We start from the raw sequence: 17,637 nt of genomic DNA, 5'->3' as shown, positions 1-17,637 counted from the left end.
TGGTTGCTGCCCTTAGGGAGCTTGCAGTATATCATCTACAGATCACATGTCTCTTGCGCCAAATGATTAAACCCTAAAGTCTCCGAGCTGCTCAAGGTGAGCTGAGAATGCAGAGTACAACAGAGCCAAACAAACAGAAACACCGTGACGCTGCTCGGGATCCAGTTCCAGAAAGATCTGTATAGGAAGCGCAGCTTTTTCCAAGGAAGGTTTAAGATACCCTCTATGACGCCACAGTGCTCAGAGAACACAGATGAAAGAGAGAGAGTATATTCTGGCAGAGCAAGCAGGTATCATTTGTGCTAAAAAGAAAATATAACAGCATTATGAGGCCATTCCCATAAATCAGTAAAGCAGGAAACCAGTATTTTATGTTGTTAACTGAGTCCGAGAGGCTGAGTAGTTCCGTAGCAGAACTAATGGATTTCTTAATGTTAATAAATATTATAGAATATATAATAATATATTCTACATATTAACATGCAGATTTATATAATAAATATATAATAAGTATTCTATATATTAATATATAGGGTATATTAACATATAGAATATTATGTGTATTCTATATAGTAATATATAGAGTATATATATACACATAATATTCTATATATTAATATATACCTTATATATTAATATATCCTAATATAATTAATATACCCTATATATTAATACATAGAATACACATAATAAATATTCTAGATATTAATTTACAATACGTTGTTGGATTTATTAATATTACTTGCAATAGATAACATTTAAGGAATTTTTATTCTCTGCTCCAGGCATTTTTCTACAAAGTTCCATTCATATTACATCATTCAATCTCTCTAAGAAATCTAAGTGATACGTATTAATGTTTTTATTTTATCACTGCAGTAGCTGAAGCTTACAGGTTATCTAATTCCTCCAAAGTAAGTGGTGTCGCCCACACTTACTGGCTGGACATTGGCGATTTGGGCAAAAGTGAGTGGAGTCGTAGGATGGGGGGCAGATTAGAATGGGTCAAGGAGTAGGGCAACGGGGTGGCTCAGCTGGTTAAGTGTCCAACTTTGGTTCAGGTCATGATCTCATGGCTCGTGAGTTCGAGCCCTGTGCCGTGCTCTGTGCCGACAGCTCAGAACCTGCTTCGGATTCTGTGTCTCCCTCTCTCTCTGCCCCTCCCCTGCTCGTACTCTGGTCTCTCTCTCTCAAAAAATAAACATTAAAAAATTTTTTTCATAAAAAAAAAGAATGGGTTAAGGAGTAAACATACATGAGAAAGTACAGATAAGGAGCAGAGGAAGCACATTTGGAAAGAATTTTTTTGTGTGAATTTTGTTTTCATTGAAGAAGGAGATCTCGGGGCGCCTGGGTGGCTCAGTCAGTTAAGCGTCTGACTTCAGCTCAGGTCATAATCTCACGGTTCGTGGCTTTGAGTCCCACTTTGGGCTCTGTGCTGACAGCTCAGAGCCTGGAGCCTGCTTGGGATTCTGTGTCTCCCTCTCTCTCTCTGCCCCTCCCCCGCTTGTGTTCTGTCTGTCTGTCTCTCTCAAAGATGAATAAGAAAATAAGAAAAGAAGGAAAAGAAGGAGATCTCTCCTTTAACAAGTAAAAAGGCAAAGACTAGTCCAGATACAGGTCAATTTGTAACATTTGATAGGCAAAAACTGAAGTGCTTTTTTTGTCTGATGGCATCTATTTCCTTTGTGAAGGAGGAGACAAGATCATCTTATAAAAAGAAAAGAAGTGGGTGTGGGGGGCGCCTGGGTGGCTCAGTGGTTAAGCATCTGACTTTAGCTCAGGTCATGATCTCACGGGTTCGTGAGCTCGAGCCCTGCATCGGGTGAGCCTCACTTTCTCTCTTTCTCTCTCTCTCTCTCCCTCCCTCCCTCCCTCCCTCCCTCTCTCTTCCCTTTAAAAAAAAAGGAAAGAGGAAGTAGGGTCAGAGTTTTGGAAGAGAGTGACCGGGCTTGAAATAGACCTTGGAGAGACTGGAAGACTCAGCTGAGAAGGGAAATAATAGGTTGAGGATTGATTTATTTAAGATTTGTGATCATAAATTTATAGGAATGTGAACCCACACTATTTGAGAATTTTCTGTTGCGGCCCTGGGTTGCTGCATTGCAGGGAGAGAAAAGGTGGCTGTTTGAATTTAGCTCTTGTTGGGATTTGCCAGATAAGTGCAGCGAAAGACAGATGGGCGAGGGAGATTAGGGTAATGACAATAGTGTTATTGATGTGACAGAATGTGGAATCTAAGCTGGATAAAGAGGGCAGTGAAGAAAGTCAAGGGCTGATCAATAGGTAGAAAGTAGAGAAGGTGATGGGCTGAATGGCATTAGGAGTGGGGGCTAATTTAAAACTCACAATGGGGATGCTTTCAGCCAGCTTAAAGGGTTAGAGATAGTGTTCGAGAATGATACATTTGAATCAATGCTTTTAGTGGTGGCATAATTTCAGGTAATAACGGAGTCCATGGTATGAAGGTGGAAATGGGTGGATAAACCGGAAGAGAGAAGGCAGCATAATCCCTTCTGGATGTGCTGAACTTGACCTAAAGTCTGGGTTTCTGCATTGTTGCGTTCCTGATTTCTTTCTTTCTTTCTTTCTTTCTTTCTTTCTTTCTTTCTTTCTTTCTTTCCTTTTTTGTTTTTTGTTTTTTTGTTTTTTGCTTTCATTATTTCTATAACCTGTATAATGAGACAATCTATGGTGTGTTGAGATACTAATTTTTGTTTTATTCTTGCTGTAAGAAATTTGAAAAATCCGAAGCTACTATTGCCTTGTGTTTTAAGATGTAGGCCACTCGTTCTAAGCTACAGCAATACATCATCCCCCCCCCCCCGTCCCCCACCCCCCGCCTCCCCCAGGAGGCACTTTGGAAGGGGGTTGGAGCGGTTTGGGGTGGAGATTAGGAAGCACTTTGGGCACTCACTGAGTAGTGGCCAGGCAGGCTGGGTGCTCTGCGATGCGAGGACGAGCATTGCCAAAAGTTTTGCCATTTTCAGCCTTCTTTTTGAATGTCCCACTAGACATTATTGTAGGTGTAAAACCTGTTTGAGTGGAGAGCCGAACTCAATTTTACACAGACGCCTAAAATACTTGTTGCATATTTTGGTAACCGTTAACATTTCAAAGACGTGAACTTCGGTGAAAAATGGGAGACCCCTGTCTTCAGTTTGGTTTGGAACTTGTCGAGATTTGCTCACCACATGCCAGGTAAGACCATGATGTGAATTCTGCCACACACACGTTTGAGATGTCTGTGTCTGCATTTGTAATGGCTGTGTGCAAATCAGTAAAAGGAACGTTTTACTTCTAAGTCTCTTCAATGAAAATAAATATTATTAAATTAGCAGATACAGGAATTACACTTCATCCGTAAAGGTTGTTTTATGTATATCGTTAACGCTGTTATTGCCTTGTGATGATGAGACCAGTTAGACATCTTAGTTGTAAACATTTCATATAAAAAAACTTTAATATTGGTGTTGCCTGTTGCTTTTCAATCTCATTCTGATTTTGTGCCCCGAGGTCTACCGTAAGTCCTCTAAAGCTTCCTTCATTAGCTTCCTTTTCCTTTTTTTCTCAAGTTTTTACTTAAATTCCAATTAGTTAACATGCAGGGTAATATTGGTTTCAGATGTCGAATGTAGTGATTCATCACTTACACACAACACCCAGTGCTCATCACAACAAGTGCCCTCCTGATCCCCATCACCCATGTTTGTTCTCTACACTTTGTTCTCTACAGTTAAGACTTTGTTTCCTGAGGGGCGCCTGGGTGGTTCGGTCGGTTAAGCAACCGACTCTTGATTTCGGCTCAGGTCATGATGTCGGGGTCATGAGATTGAGCCCTGTGTCGGACTCTGTGCTGGGCGTGGAGCCTGCTTAAGATTTTCTCTCTCCCTCTCCCTCTGGCCTCCCCTGCTCACTTGCTCTCTCTCTGTCTCTCTCTCTCTCTCTCAAAAAAAAGAGTTTCTTGATTTGCCTCTCTTTTCTCCCCTATGTTCATCTGCTTTGTTTCTTAAATTCCACACAAGAGTAAAATCATATGGTATTTGTCTTTCTCTGAGGAAGCTTAGTATAATACTAAGTCTGTTCACGCCATTGTAAATGGCAAGATTTCGTTCTTGTTGACGGCTCAGTGATATTCTTTACTCTTTATTATTCTTTATCATGATCCTTGACCCACATCTTCTTTATCCATTCATCAGTCGATGGACACTTGGGCTGTGCCCATAATTTGGCTATTGTCGATAACGCTGCTATAAACATTCGGAGTGCTTGTATCCCTTTGAATCAGGATTTTTGTATCCTCTGGGTAAACACCTAGTAGTGCAATTGCTGGATTGAAGGTAGTTCTATTTGTAACTTTTTGAGGAACCTCCATACTGGTTTCCAGAGTGGCTGCACCAGTTTGCATTCCTACTATTAGCTTCTTTTTCGAATGTTCTCTCTATCCTCCCATTGTTTAGTGAAAGCCACGGTCTCTAAGGCCTTTTTATGTATGAGAGACTACAATATAGACCTTGGAATGTGATGGGATTTCAAACTAGAAGATGTGTTTTCAGTGATACTTCATCTGTACTCTGTAGGTTATAAGCCTTAAAAATGAGGACCAACTCATCCGTGAGAACAGCATCCTTGCTCCTTTTGTCATTGGAGTGTGTAATTTGTCTGGTGTATTAGTCCCATTGCAATAAAGGTTATTTCTCTGGCCATACACGGATCTGTCTAGGTCATTATTACTTATCCTCACATGTTTTCCTCAATTAATTAATTTCTTCTCATTAATTTCTTCTATTTAATTTCCCCTTAATGATACAGTTCTGGCATCATATTTTTATATCGTAAGTATGTGAGTATGTAGATTGGATGATGTGTGACTTTCTTTCCAGGATAGTAAAAACGGGCATTACAAAATATTTGTTAGAAAAAGGAACACGAATGTGGTATGGTTGATGTCTGGGCTTCCCTTCCTACTCCCCTCCTCTGGGTTAAGATTTTGTAGGTTTCAACGTTAGATCCTTCAAGCGATCCTGCTGGACTTGAGGAAAGGGAAGCTGGTGCCTGGACCAAAGGCGAGTGACCTGTCCTGGGGCACTCAGTGGAATCCCCAGACGATGGCAGATGGGTTTGGGTCTTAGCTTTGGCAGTGAATTCCTTGAGTGGAAGATACCTGTTCTCTGCTTCCCTGAAGATCTCCAAAGGGGAGATGGCTATGTGGGATGAGGGGGGAGGCCAGGCATAGCCCTTCTGTCTCCCGTTTAAAACCAAAGGCGAAGGGGGTCCCCAAAGGAACTGCTGAGATTGAATTTCCTATCAGTTGTAACAGATGGGGGCTAAATTAGATTTAATTGATTGAGTAAAGAAAAAAGAAAAAGTCACGAGCCCTGAAAGGGCACTGGTGAAAACTCATACCAATTACACTTGAGCTTGATAACATTATTTTAGACATAGTCTCATCAGAGAAACCTTGGAAAACCTTTAGTGAGAGACGACTATTAGCATAGCTGTTACTGCATATTCCCAAGAACTAGTAGCTTCTCGTTGACCTTCTGCCCTGTCCCTCCAGCGCCTCCGCAATGAATATCTTTTTACTTTTAAACCTCCACATTCACTAGCATCTCTGGGTGAAGGCTTCAGGGAATATAAGTCAATGAGCGGTTCCACTTTCCAGCAAGATTCACACATCTTGCTCTGGTTTGTTACACCGCAGAGGGCCTGGCTCTACTTCTGCTAAAAAGCGGAACTTCAAATTGTCAAATCCCGGTGCTTTTGTGAAGCTGGTGTTTGTGAGAAAGCAGACTGAATTCATCAGGGTCAGACAGTAGTTGGATTAAATCACCAGGGAAGACCAGGGGAAAGCTACTGGGGCGCCGACACTTGGGAAAGGAGAAAACGGATCTCTGAGCCGAGCTTACTAAACGGAACTCTCTGGACATATCGCTTAGGAGTGATTGGATAGTGAATTAAAACGTCTGCATGCGTGTTTCCCCTTGACTGACTGTTGCACAATGAATGCTTTTGAGGAGAGATCTATATGGCTTTTTTCTACTCAGCTGAAAGCTTTAGAGCGCGAGACAAGATATTCAGTTGTGTGGCTCCATTGTGTGAGTCGTCACAAAATGAGGTGGGGAAGAAATATTGCTCTTGAAAAGTTAGTGAACCGTGGGGATCTGACGTGGAATTGTAAAGAGTTCCAACTGGTCAAGGAAAGAAATGGCAGATAGGCAACTTGAAGAGGGTTCGGGCACTGCTTGAAAGACACGGGCATTGATTTCAAAGGGCTTTCCTTTCAGAGACGCACAGTCCAGGCCTTGGGGACTTCGATAGATGGTCAAGAAAATATCCACGTTATTGCTTTTGGGCTTTTCGCCGAATACGGTTTCCACAAACTGCTTTGAAAAGACCCCAAATGGTTAAATTTCATCAAACAAGTGGCTACTTTGAAACGGCTCATTAGCATCCTGTCCCCAAGCGGGGCCTTGACTGAATTCGGTTGCTTGTTTTCAAACACCTGTTAGAAAACCCAGCCATACGCAGACCACTCAGACAGAAGAGAGGTTTCGTGCTCGGAAACACAATCTTGGACGCCATTTGAGGAGGCCATGCCTCTGGGTATCTCGTAGTACCTGTTCCGAAACTACTGCAAGAGTAAAGCATGGTCCTTGTAGAACCTTCCTTCCGCCCGGCTTCCCGGCAGCGTCTGACACCGTTCCTTCCCCGGTTCGCAAGTCGGGTCTCCATTCTGTGTTGACGTCCGGTGCTCTCACTTTAGCTCTACAGCTATTCCTCATCAGGGCTTGTTTCTCTGCACATCCCCGAAAGGTTTACTCATCCCCCTGTCCTATTTTAGGCTTTCTTCTCTTTTTTTTTTAATTATTTTTTTATTAAAAAAGTTTTTTTAATGTTTATTTATTATTGAGAGACAGAGACACAGAGCATGAGCAGGGGAGGGGCCGAGAGATGGAGAGACACAGAACCTGAAGCAGGCTCCAGGCTCCGAGCTGTCAGCACAGAGCCTGATGCGGAGCTTGAACTCACGAACTGTGAGATCATGACCTGAGCCGAAGTCGGACGCTTAACCGACTGAGCCACCCAGGCGCCCCTTTTTAAAATTTTCTCTAATGTTTATTTAGTTTTGAGAGAGAGACACAGAGTGTGAGCAGGGAAGGGGCAGAGAGAGAGACGGACACAGAATCTGAAGCAGGCTCCAGGCTCTGAGCTGTCAGCACAGAGCCTGACGCGGGGCTCAAACCCATGAGCCGTGAGATCATGGCCTGAGCCGAAGTCGGACGCTCAATCGACTGAGCCACCCGGGTGCTCCTAGAACATTTCTGTCATCATATAAAGTTCTATTAGAAACTGTTGTTTTGCACTGGGTGTTGTGTGGAAAACAATTTGACAATAAATTTCATATTAAAAAAAAAGAAAATGTTGTTTTGCATGCTAATGACTCTCAGATGGGTCTCTAGTCCATACATCCCTCTGGGGCTTTAGACTCCTAAGAGCCTACCAGACATCTCCATTTGGATGTTCCATAGTTCTCCCAGACAAATTATCTCCACCAAACTGCTCCTTTCCCGGAAGTTAAAGTGGGGCCTTGAATGCAGAGTTAAGGGATTTCTTTACGAAGAGGAGAGCCATCAAGAATTTTGACTGTTTCCAGATAATTAATTTCAAAATTGATAGTTCTTTAAAATACAGAAGAGTTCCAGTTTTTAAGTGTGGCATTTGACAGTTTCTAAGTTGAATCATCCCTTTCAATGACCCTGTAACTGGCACCCGTTCCCTCCCATTACCCCGGTGCCCACATTAATTTCACATCCTAGATGAAGAATGAGGCTAACAAAGCAATCTTTGTGATAGGAATTCCACAGATTGCTTAATTGACACTTCCAAATCTCTCATTTATTCGGATTTCTAAGTCAACAGAATTAGACTACAAATTAATTCATTAGCGCAAACAATAGAAAATGGGGTCAGGATTATTAGGAGAAGAATAGACAAGGAGAAGAATTGATCCTCGGTCAGATGTACAGGTTGATCCCTGAAACTCAGAAAAAGTAGGTCAACTTTTCCTCCTCTCTCTTAATTACATGCCCACAAGCTTCCTTCTTGTCAGGTCTGGAAATCTGTGTAATTATGTTTCCATATCTGATCGCCTCCAATTTCGAAATGAAATAAACAGTAGGAACCAGTCACATTAGCAAGAGGAGCCACGAAATTAACATTCATTAAGGCATTGTTCAGTTATGGAGTGCGATCCTCCAGTGACCCCAGGAAAGCAAAAATTCCGTTTACAATTAGGGATCTGTGGTACTCAATAAGTATATGTGTTATTTTGGAAAGAATGCATCCTTTCCCCTTCTATCAAAGGGAATCTAGACCTGGAAAGGGCATGGCTAAAGAATAATTACACTTTGATGAAAAGAAGCCGAATTCACCTGGATCCAAATCAGGTCAGTAATTATGCACCCTGATGCAGTATAATGATCCTTTGGATTTATAATTATAAACCTTTAGGAGAGTCTCAGCGTAATTCTGAAGTTACAGCAAGGTAACGAGCAATGTTTCCCATTTGATTTTCCACAACGTGCAACACAATTCTATATTGAATTGCTAGTATTCTTTTATTACAGTCATTTCTCAGGCTTTAAAAAAAAAATCCCCCCTCCCTCTAGATGAGTATATAGCTCCCACTGTCAGTCTTCGCTCGTCTTCCCAACTTTGAATACGTGGCTCTCCACAGCTCGGAAGCAAGCTACCTTTTGTCGGGTGGGCAAAACGTCTGCCTCCTCCCAAAGTTTTCTTTGCTTCAAGACCTTTTTCAGCAGGGCCAAGAGTAAACCCGGAAAGATGATTTCAGCTCAATAACTAAAATGGCCCAAGAGGACACTGTCACCTTTGTCCTGCATTTGCCTGCCTACTCTATCCCACAACATATACATTTGATGTTTTGTTGGATTGTAGAGTGAAATGGCACAGCATACAGTCTACGTGGCAATGAGACCAAGGCACCCGTACTCAGAAAGAGCAACCAAAAGGAAGAGGGCAAAGGAGAGAGGGAGAGGAGAAGGGGGAGGGAGAGAAATGAGACACTTTTGTGTAAGAGGAAGGACAGACCTTCACCTTCATTATGTGAGAGTATCAAATATTTGGCTCAAGGAAACGGATGGAGCCTCAGTTTCCTCATTTGTAAGATGAGAATCAGAATATGTATCTTATAGAGTTGGGGAGGATTAAATAAAGCTCTAAAATACCTAATATAGTGCCTGCCGCAAGGTAACCGTTCAATAAAGAATGGCACTCATCTCATGAATTACCAAATAGCCACATAGACATATTCGTCACATTGACCTATATAAACAGTGTAAGGATTATATATGTTATACACATTTGAATTATGAAGCACAGATATTGAGCAGAAGTGAAATATGGAATGATCGAAAGAGCGACTGGTCTGGAGTCAGTGTTTCAGTCTTGACTAGGATTGTTATCTAGCTGCATGATCTTGGGGAAGTCACACAGCCTTTGGAGCGGGAGTTTCTACCACTGCAAAATACGGGTCACGTTCCCCACCCTGGACATTTGGCGTGCTAATACCTGCAAAGGGGCTGTTGTATGTAAAGCTCATGGCGGGTGTATGAAACACGGAGGCGTGAGACCCTGTTAGTACCCTTTGCCTTTGAAGAAGCAGCCCCAGAGGCAGGCCCTCTGTGTGTGTGTCCTCGCACAGGACCCTTTTCTCCCAAATGGCCTTCGGGAGCCTGGAACTGGCTCTGCGGAACCCGGGCCAGTCTTAGACTTGAAGTCTGACCACGGCCTCCGGCCCCGTGTGCGTTAAGCCTCTCCGTTCTGTTTCTTGAGGCGCGACTGCCACGGTATAGGCTGTGTCTGGCCAGATGGCACCCAAGAGTCAGGGGAAGAACGCACCTGGGCACTGGAGATGGCCATGGGAAGGCAGTGGCACAGGCCTTGCTGCCTCTCATAGGCACCTGGGCTCAACGTGCCAATTTTCAGGGAGGGCAGACACAGCCTCGAAATCATGTTCCGATCATCACCATCTAGCAACAAAATCCTAGCACACCGTGCGAGCCGGTAAATGTTTGTTGAAGAATTCCAGGCAATCTCGAGTTTCGTGACCCCAATACATCTAACGACTTCGAGTCTACTGACTCTCCATTCAGTCGCTACACGCGGCGTTGAAGGGAGATTGTGTGCCTCGTTCCTGGGGAAATGATTTTTCTCCCCTCTCCTTCTCCTCCCTCAGAGACAGCCTTCCTTTGCCTTCTCTGGCGACCTCACTTGCAAATCTGCAGTAAATCAGGTATGCAGCATCTTCTGGATTTTCCTTTCTCTGCCAACTTTCAGTTGCTGATCAGGTTGCCATTTGGGATTGCTAAATGGCCTTCTAATTCCCATTTCACGCCCGGTGCTTTGTCTCTTGTTGGCTCTACAGGACTGTCAGAACCTGTTTACTGACGTCGCCTACCTCTTCCTTCAAAACTCTTTAGCTGCACCCTTTTTCCTGCTCTGTATTCTGTTCGGTGCTCAGCCACCCTCACAGGCCTCTGCCGCGACTGAAGGGCCCATGTGAAATGGGGAACTGAGCCCCATGACACGTTTCGAAGAGAAACATCCACTCTTTCCTGAATCGGTGAAGTTTTAAATACCAGGAGTCTGTGTCTCTATTAAAGAGTGGCCAAAAAATTACAAATGGACTCCTTTTTCCCCAAATCTCTGTGTAACTTTAAGCCATCCAAGTCATTTTTCAGTGAACCTGCTTGCGGGCAGGGGGTGATGGACTGACAGTCACTATCGTATATATTTGAAACATAAAAGAAAGGTTTTTTTTTTTTTTTTTCACACCAAATCGCAAAGAAAATCTATCCCCTGATACAATTTGGGATCCTCTTTTTTTCTGCTGAAGATTCTGCACTGAAAACATTTTTGCAGACGTACATTAAGGGCCAGACAATATAGCGATTTCCTAACTGTTAATCAAGTTTTAACATAAAAATAGATTTTCTGAGCTAGCAACTGGCAGTTTGGGGATAGACATAATGTATTCAGTAAATAAATTTCCCAGAGCTCAGCTAAGCACTCCTACAGACTATTCAGATCAATATTTGATGAACATGTATCAAAGCAAACTTATTGCTATGAGGAGCCTTTGCCGTCTTTTGATTGAAGTTAATGAAGCAGACATATTAGTGCAAAGCACTTGCTGGATGCATTTGAAATCTGTCCTAACCACCGCCAGTGCTGCTAATGGAAGATGGTGTAATGACTGTCCACATGACTCTGAAATAATTAGGAAAATGGGCGCTTTTCAGAACCCTCCTGCTTAAAATGCAGGCCCAATCACAGAAAACTTTCTAGACATGTGCTGACTTGAATCTCTGAAGATAAAAGGGACGGAGTGCCTTTTTGCTTTACAATGGAAATCTCTCTTCTTTGGCTGTAAAGCCTCGGAAGGACGAGGGAGTCCGCAACCTTGCCAACGACAAGGCGTAGAGAAGAGCTCAGCGTGGTAGCCGCAGGATTGTTCACCGCCCCCCCACCCCCCCGCAGTTAAAGATGGTGTAGCCATCCCAGAACGTGACCCCTTCCTGCCCCATTCGTGGAAAGGAAGCTACCTGATTGGGGGGGGTCTCCAGGATGCTTCCCTGAGGGCGTGTATAGATCACAGCGTGGACAAGGACTTCCCGGGACTGAGGACGGTGGGAGTACTCAGCCCCATCTCTGCGTAAGTCCTGGCCGCAGTGGCGGTGCCAGACAGGTGCTCCCTGCGCCCGGTAGGAGCCCTGGACCCGGCGGATTTGCGGTCGGGGCACCGTCCGGACCGTGGCGTGAGGAATGCTAACTCGAGGCAGTGCGCGTGAAGCAAACACAAAGAGAGGGAGATGCTTGAAGAAGGGATCCTGGGACACCATCAGTAAGGAGGAGCCAACCTGCTCAGCAGACGTGGCCTCCATGGGCCAGGGCGGGTGCGTACTCTCCCAGTCGATGTAAACTGTCCTGAAACTGATTTGTGATTGCAAACAGGCCCCGAAGATGGGCCGCCCCCAGAATACCTAGGGGAAAGCAGTCTCTTGAAAGCGAGATGGGTGCGTGGGCTATACTGCAGGGGTCCCACAAAAGTGCACGGCTAGCGATGGCTCAAGAAAGTGCAGATTTCCTGAAGTGGGGGGGTTAAATCATGCAGCACTCCGGGGCGCCCCGGGGGGGCTCCATCGCTCAAGTGTCCGACTCTTGATCTTGACTCGGACCATCGTGATAATTCATCTGTGACATCGAGCCCGGTGACCGCCTCTGCGCTAACCGTGGGGGGCCTGCTTGCGATTTTCTCTGTCTGCACCCCCCCTCAAGATAAATAAATAAACTTAAAAAACAAATCATGCAGCAATGTTCACAACCCTTTGGACAACCCTTTGCGTACATTTTGCCTCCCAGGGTGTGCCGAGTACTGTGAACAAATCGGGAGACTATACATGCTGGCGAGGATGTCAGAAAGAAAGAGAAAGAGAGAGGGCAGAAAAACACCTGTCACCAGAAAAAGAAAAAATCTGCCAAGAGACAAAGGCTCTTAACAAATTCCACCTCCCTCCTGCTGTGCTCCCAGTGGCTCTCCAGGGTCCAAGCCCGTGACCCTGACCTGTGAGTCCCTCCATATTTGATGCGTCTCCGTACTTTACCCACAGGGAAGTCTTCTCCAGCATCGGAAACCACGTTTCTTTATTTACAGCAGGAGCGGGGGAGGGCAGAGAGAATCCCAAGTAGGCCCCGCACTGTCAACGCGGAGCCTGACACCCGGCTCGATCCCACGAACGGTGAGATCATGAGCCAACATCAAGAAGTCTCATCTGCAGGCCCCACGCGGCCACCCCTGCCGGGACAGCCCGGGGACGGCGGGCCCCTACAGTGTGCCTTTCGTGCGGCGGACCCGAGAGGTTGCCGGCCGTCGCGGTCACAGCTGCTCTCGCTGCAGGCGACGGACAGGAGTTCGGCTTGATCTGGCAAAGGCCAACAGAGGAATTTAGTGGAAGGCTACTGAGGAATTTTATCTACTGAGAAAAGGTGAGAAGAACAAGGGCAGCCGGGCCTTAGGGACGTTTGCAATCAGAGGCTCAAATGCTACCTGGACTCTATCCCTCTCTCATCTTTGATTCCCTTGGCATGACACCTTCTTTCTCCCAGCTTCGTCCATGTTCCGGGAAGCATGGGGACAACAGGCCGCATGTCTCACAGGGCGCAGGATGGTTTTTGTTCTCTCCTCAGTTGCATTTCAAACAATGCCAGGGGAGTGCTCGAATCGGCCTGCTTGCTTCAGACTCCTATTTCCAGACAAATCCGCTATGGCCTAGGGCAGAATCACTGACCACAGACCCTGCCACAGGGACCCGGGACTGTGTGTCATTTCCAGAGGAGAGGGGGATCACTGTGACCTGGGCAGCCTCCCCGGCTGGTGTCTGCTCCGCCGGCCTGTGGTCTGTCTTGAATTTCTACTTCACGTCGCCTACACCACATCTCCTCTCCCAGACAACTTCGACGTCTCTTTGACGGCTGAGCCTAGGACCACATATTATCCTTCTAGAGTCCCCGTGGTACTTACTATAGTTCCACACGATTCCATTTATTTACCCAACCATTTCGTTGGTTTTTTTTTCTCCAGGGTTTCATTTAAATTCGAGCTACTTAACGTACAGTGAAACGCTAGTTTCAGGTGTAGAAGCCAGCGATTCACTGCCTACATAAAACACCCAGTGCCCATCACAAGTGCCCTCCTTAATGCCCATCACCCATTTGGCCCACCCCCCTGCCCTTCTCCCCTCCAACTACCCTCAGTTCGTTCTCCATAGCTAAAAGTCTATCGCCTGGTTTGCCTCTCTTTCCGCTCCCCGTGTTCACCTGTTTTATTCCTTAAATTCCATGTATGAGTGAAACCATATGGTATTTGTCTTTCTCTGACTCACTTCCTCTTCTTAGCATAGTACCATCTACTTCTATCCACGTTGTTGCAAAAGGCAAGATTTCATTCTTTTTCGTGGTTGAGTAATATTCCATTGTATATTATACCACATCTTCTTTATCCATTCATAAGTCAATGGACGTTTGGGCTCTTTCCATAATTTGGCTGTTGATAGCGCTGATATAAACATCGGGGTGCATGTATCCCTTTGAATCAGTATTTTTGTATCATTTAGGTAAACACCCAGTAGTGCAATTTCTGGATCATAGGATAGTTCTATTTTTAACTTTCTGAGGAACCTCCATACTGCTTTCCAGAGTGGCTATACCAGTTTGCATCCCGATCAACAGTGCAAGGGGATTCCCCCTCCACACTATTGTTTCCTGTGCTGGTAATTTTACACATTCTGAGTGGTGTGAGGTGATATCTCACTGTACTTTTGATTTGCATTTCTCTGATGATGAGTGATGTTGAGCATCTTTTCATGTGTCTGTTGGACATCTGGATGTCTCCTTTGGAAGAATGTCTATTCATGTCTTCTGCCCATTTTTTTCACTGGATCATTTGTTTTTTGGGTGTTGAGTCGGATAAGTGCTTTATGTATTTTGGATACTAACCCTTTATCAGATATTTCATTTGCAAATATCTTCTCCCATTCCCTAGGCTGCCTTTTAGTTTTGTTGATTGTTTCCTTTGCTGTGCAGAGGCCTTTTATTTTGATGAAGTCTCCATAGTTTATTTTTGCCTTTGTTTTTCTTGCCTCGGGAAATATATCTAGTAGGAAGTTGCTAAGGTCAATATCAAAGAGGCTACCTCCTATACAACCATTTACTGAGTGCCTTTTCTCTGATGAGCCACATGTTATAGGTGGATACTTGTTATCCACCTGATTCTTGCCAGGAACTACTTGCAGTCCCCTAAAACCACCATGCCATTTCTTACCTCTCTACCTTCACCCATGCTATATCCTCCATCCATAATATCATTCCAATTTTTCTTCCTCTGACAAAAAAGCCCATTGGGCTTCCAAGAGTCAATTCAATGTTGCTACTTCTGGACAGCCTTTCCTAACCACATTCCCTGGTTCCTGCATCCCAAGACGAGATGAAACTCCCCTCCTCTGTGCTCCTACAGCATCCTTCATGGCACTTGCTGCTTATCACTGTGCAGTGTCATCATTTACTTGTTGGTCTCATGTACAAAGTGGGCGGTTCTCAGAGTGTGGTCCCTGGGCCATCAGCATTAACCTGGGAACTTGTTAGAAATGCATATGCTTGGGTCTCACTCCAGGCCTAAGGAGTCAGAGACTCTGAAGGTATGCCCAGCAATCTGTGTTTAAATGAGCCATCCAAGGGGCGCCTGGGTGGCTCGGTCGGTTAAGCATCTGACTCTTGATTTCGGCTCAGGTCACGATCTCCCATTTCATGGGTTTGAGCTCCACATGGGGCTCTGTGCTGACGGTGCGGAGCCTGCTTGGGATCCTCTCTCTCCCTCTCTCTCTGCCCCTCCCCAGCTCATGTTCTATCTCTCTAACAAAAAATAAGCTTTAAAATAAATAGATAAGCAAATAAATAAGCCATCCACGTAATTCTGATGCATGCCCAAGTTGGAGAACCACTGAGACAGGCCCTCCTAGCAGTCTACGTGGTCTAGCTCATAGTAAGTGCTCAGTAAAGTTTTGATGAATGAATGAGATAATCAATATGTCCTACTTTACATGAAGAAGTGAGCACTGGGTGTTGTATGGAAACCAATTTGACAATAAATTGTATTTAATATAAAAAAAAGTAAAAAAAAAAGAAGTTGGAATGTGTTGTTTCTTCTTGTTTGCTTTTCAGGCACTGTAACATGTGAATGAGTGACTTACATTCATTTGTTAGACCATCCATTCTATTTATTCATACGTTAGACTATCTAGAAAACGTGAGATCCTAGGAGAATTCATACCGTTGGCCACAACAGTGGCACATCGCTTCCCAAGCGCCAGGAGTCTTTTGGGAGCCTCCTTCCGTGGCTGTGGGCCACCACGTTATAAACACGATTTCTTCCATTGATACTCTTTAAAAAATAAGCAAGAATTCCAAAGAAAAGCATGTTCTTGCAGCTGCTGATACCCTTTGAGCCTTGCGTGATTTTTAAAAATGATGCCCTTACTTTAATCCCGATGTTGCCAAGTCATCTTCTCTGATAACCCCCTCCGGGCTTACGTCGTAAACCAATTAAAGGCTGCAAACTTCTTTGGCACATTCTTTCGAGAACTTTATTGCTGTCTGTGAGTTACCCGGTTCCTTTCCGAGGGAGCAATCTCTGTGCGCTGGGCTGAGCCGGGCCGGCCCGCACCTTGGCAAAGCTGAGTGGGAGTGTGTGTGAGAGACTGAGCTGTCTCAATAGCCCAATGTTATGCTTTCAGCAAAGCTTTTGAGAACAAAGTCTCTGTGTTTATTGCTCTCCCTGCCAGTGATTGCGACTGGCTTCTTTCAGTCTTTGCCGCGAGTGCCAAAGCGGGGCACCCCTGAGCACTCCAAGCTCCTCACGGAGCCCTGAAATGAGGCCATTCTCGAGGCCACCCCCTTTCCTATTCTGCACACACACACACACACACACACAGAGTTTTCTGATAATCCTTTCCCGCACCCCAAAGAATGCCCTGACTATAAAGCCCCCAAGGATACCGACTTGTTACATTAATAACCAAACTATAAGTACTTAGTTTCTGGAAACTTGTTCTACATTGTAATGTCCAAATGTCCAGAGATCCATATTAAACATGCAGGTTCGCCTGGACTGTCTCATTCAGTAGGTTCAGTAGGCTTCCTCATCCAGGAAGTTGTTATTTTTCTCGACTGCCCCCAGGTCATTCTGATGTTCAGCTACTGTTGCGTGTTACTGGATTGGATGGTGTTCAAGTCTCCTTCCAATGTCGAGTCTATAATGTTTTGTATTACCACCACACACTTTGTGATTGTCTCTGTCTCTGTCTCTCTGTCTCTGTCTCTCTGTCTCTCCCCCCGCCCCCCCCCCCCCGCTGGCCCTGACGCACACCTATCCAAATAAGGGAGGTAAGGCCAGCGTCAACATTATCTGGAGGGTCAGAAAACCTGGGTTATGGCCCCATCTCTGCCACACACTCGCTGTTACTTCAGATGCATCATCAGCCTGCTCTCACCTTCAGTTTCCTTGTACACAAAACACGTGCTCCTAGACCCACTAGTGTGCTGGGGGGAAAGGAAGAGAAGAAGAAGGCTTGGTTTGTGGGGTTTGGAGCATCTGTCAACTTGCATGGTGTAGATAATTCCACCTGTCACGGCCACTGTCAAGCAAGCAACAAATTAGTACAGACTGGCTCCAGCTCAGCACTGACCAGATCCCTCCCAACTTTAAATGTCTCTATCCCATCTTATGCAATTAATGAGTTAATACTGATAGCACCTTCTCTTCAATGCAAACGGAAGTCAGTCATTCGTGCTACAGAGAGAGCCTGCGCTTTGTAGTTGGACAGACTTTTAAGTTCCGGTTCCACCATTTGGAGCTATGTGACCTTTGACAAGATAATTAACTTACGGGTCCAAACAAAACACTGCTTTTTAGAGAGGAGTAGCGAGCAAATGTATGTAGGGTACTTAGCATAGTGTCTAGGATCTGTAACATGCAAATGAATTAAATAAGAAACGATA

The sequence above is a fragment of the Acinonyx jubatus genome, chromosome X (genome assembly GCF_027475565.1).
Source record: "Acinonyx jubatus isolate Ajub_Pintada_27869175 chromosome X, VMU_Ajub_asm_v1.0, whole genome shotgun sequence".
Taxonomy (NCBI): Eukaryota; Metazoa; Chordata; class Mammalia; order Carnivora; family Felidae; genus Acinonyx; species Acinonyx jubatus.
This window is presented reverse-complemented; position numbering follows the sequence as displayed.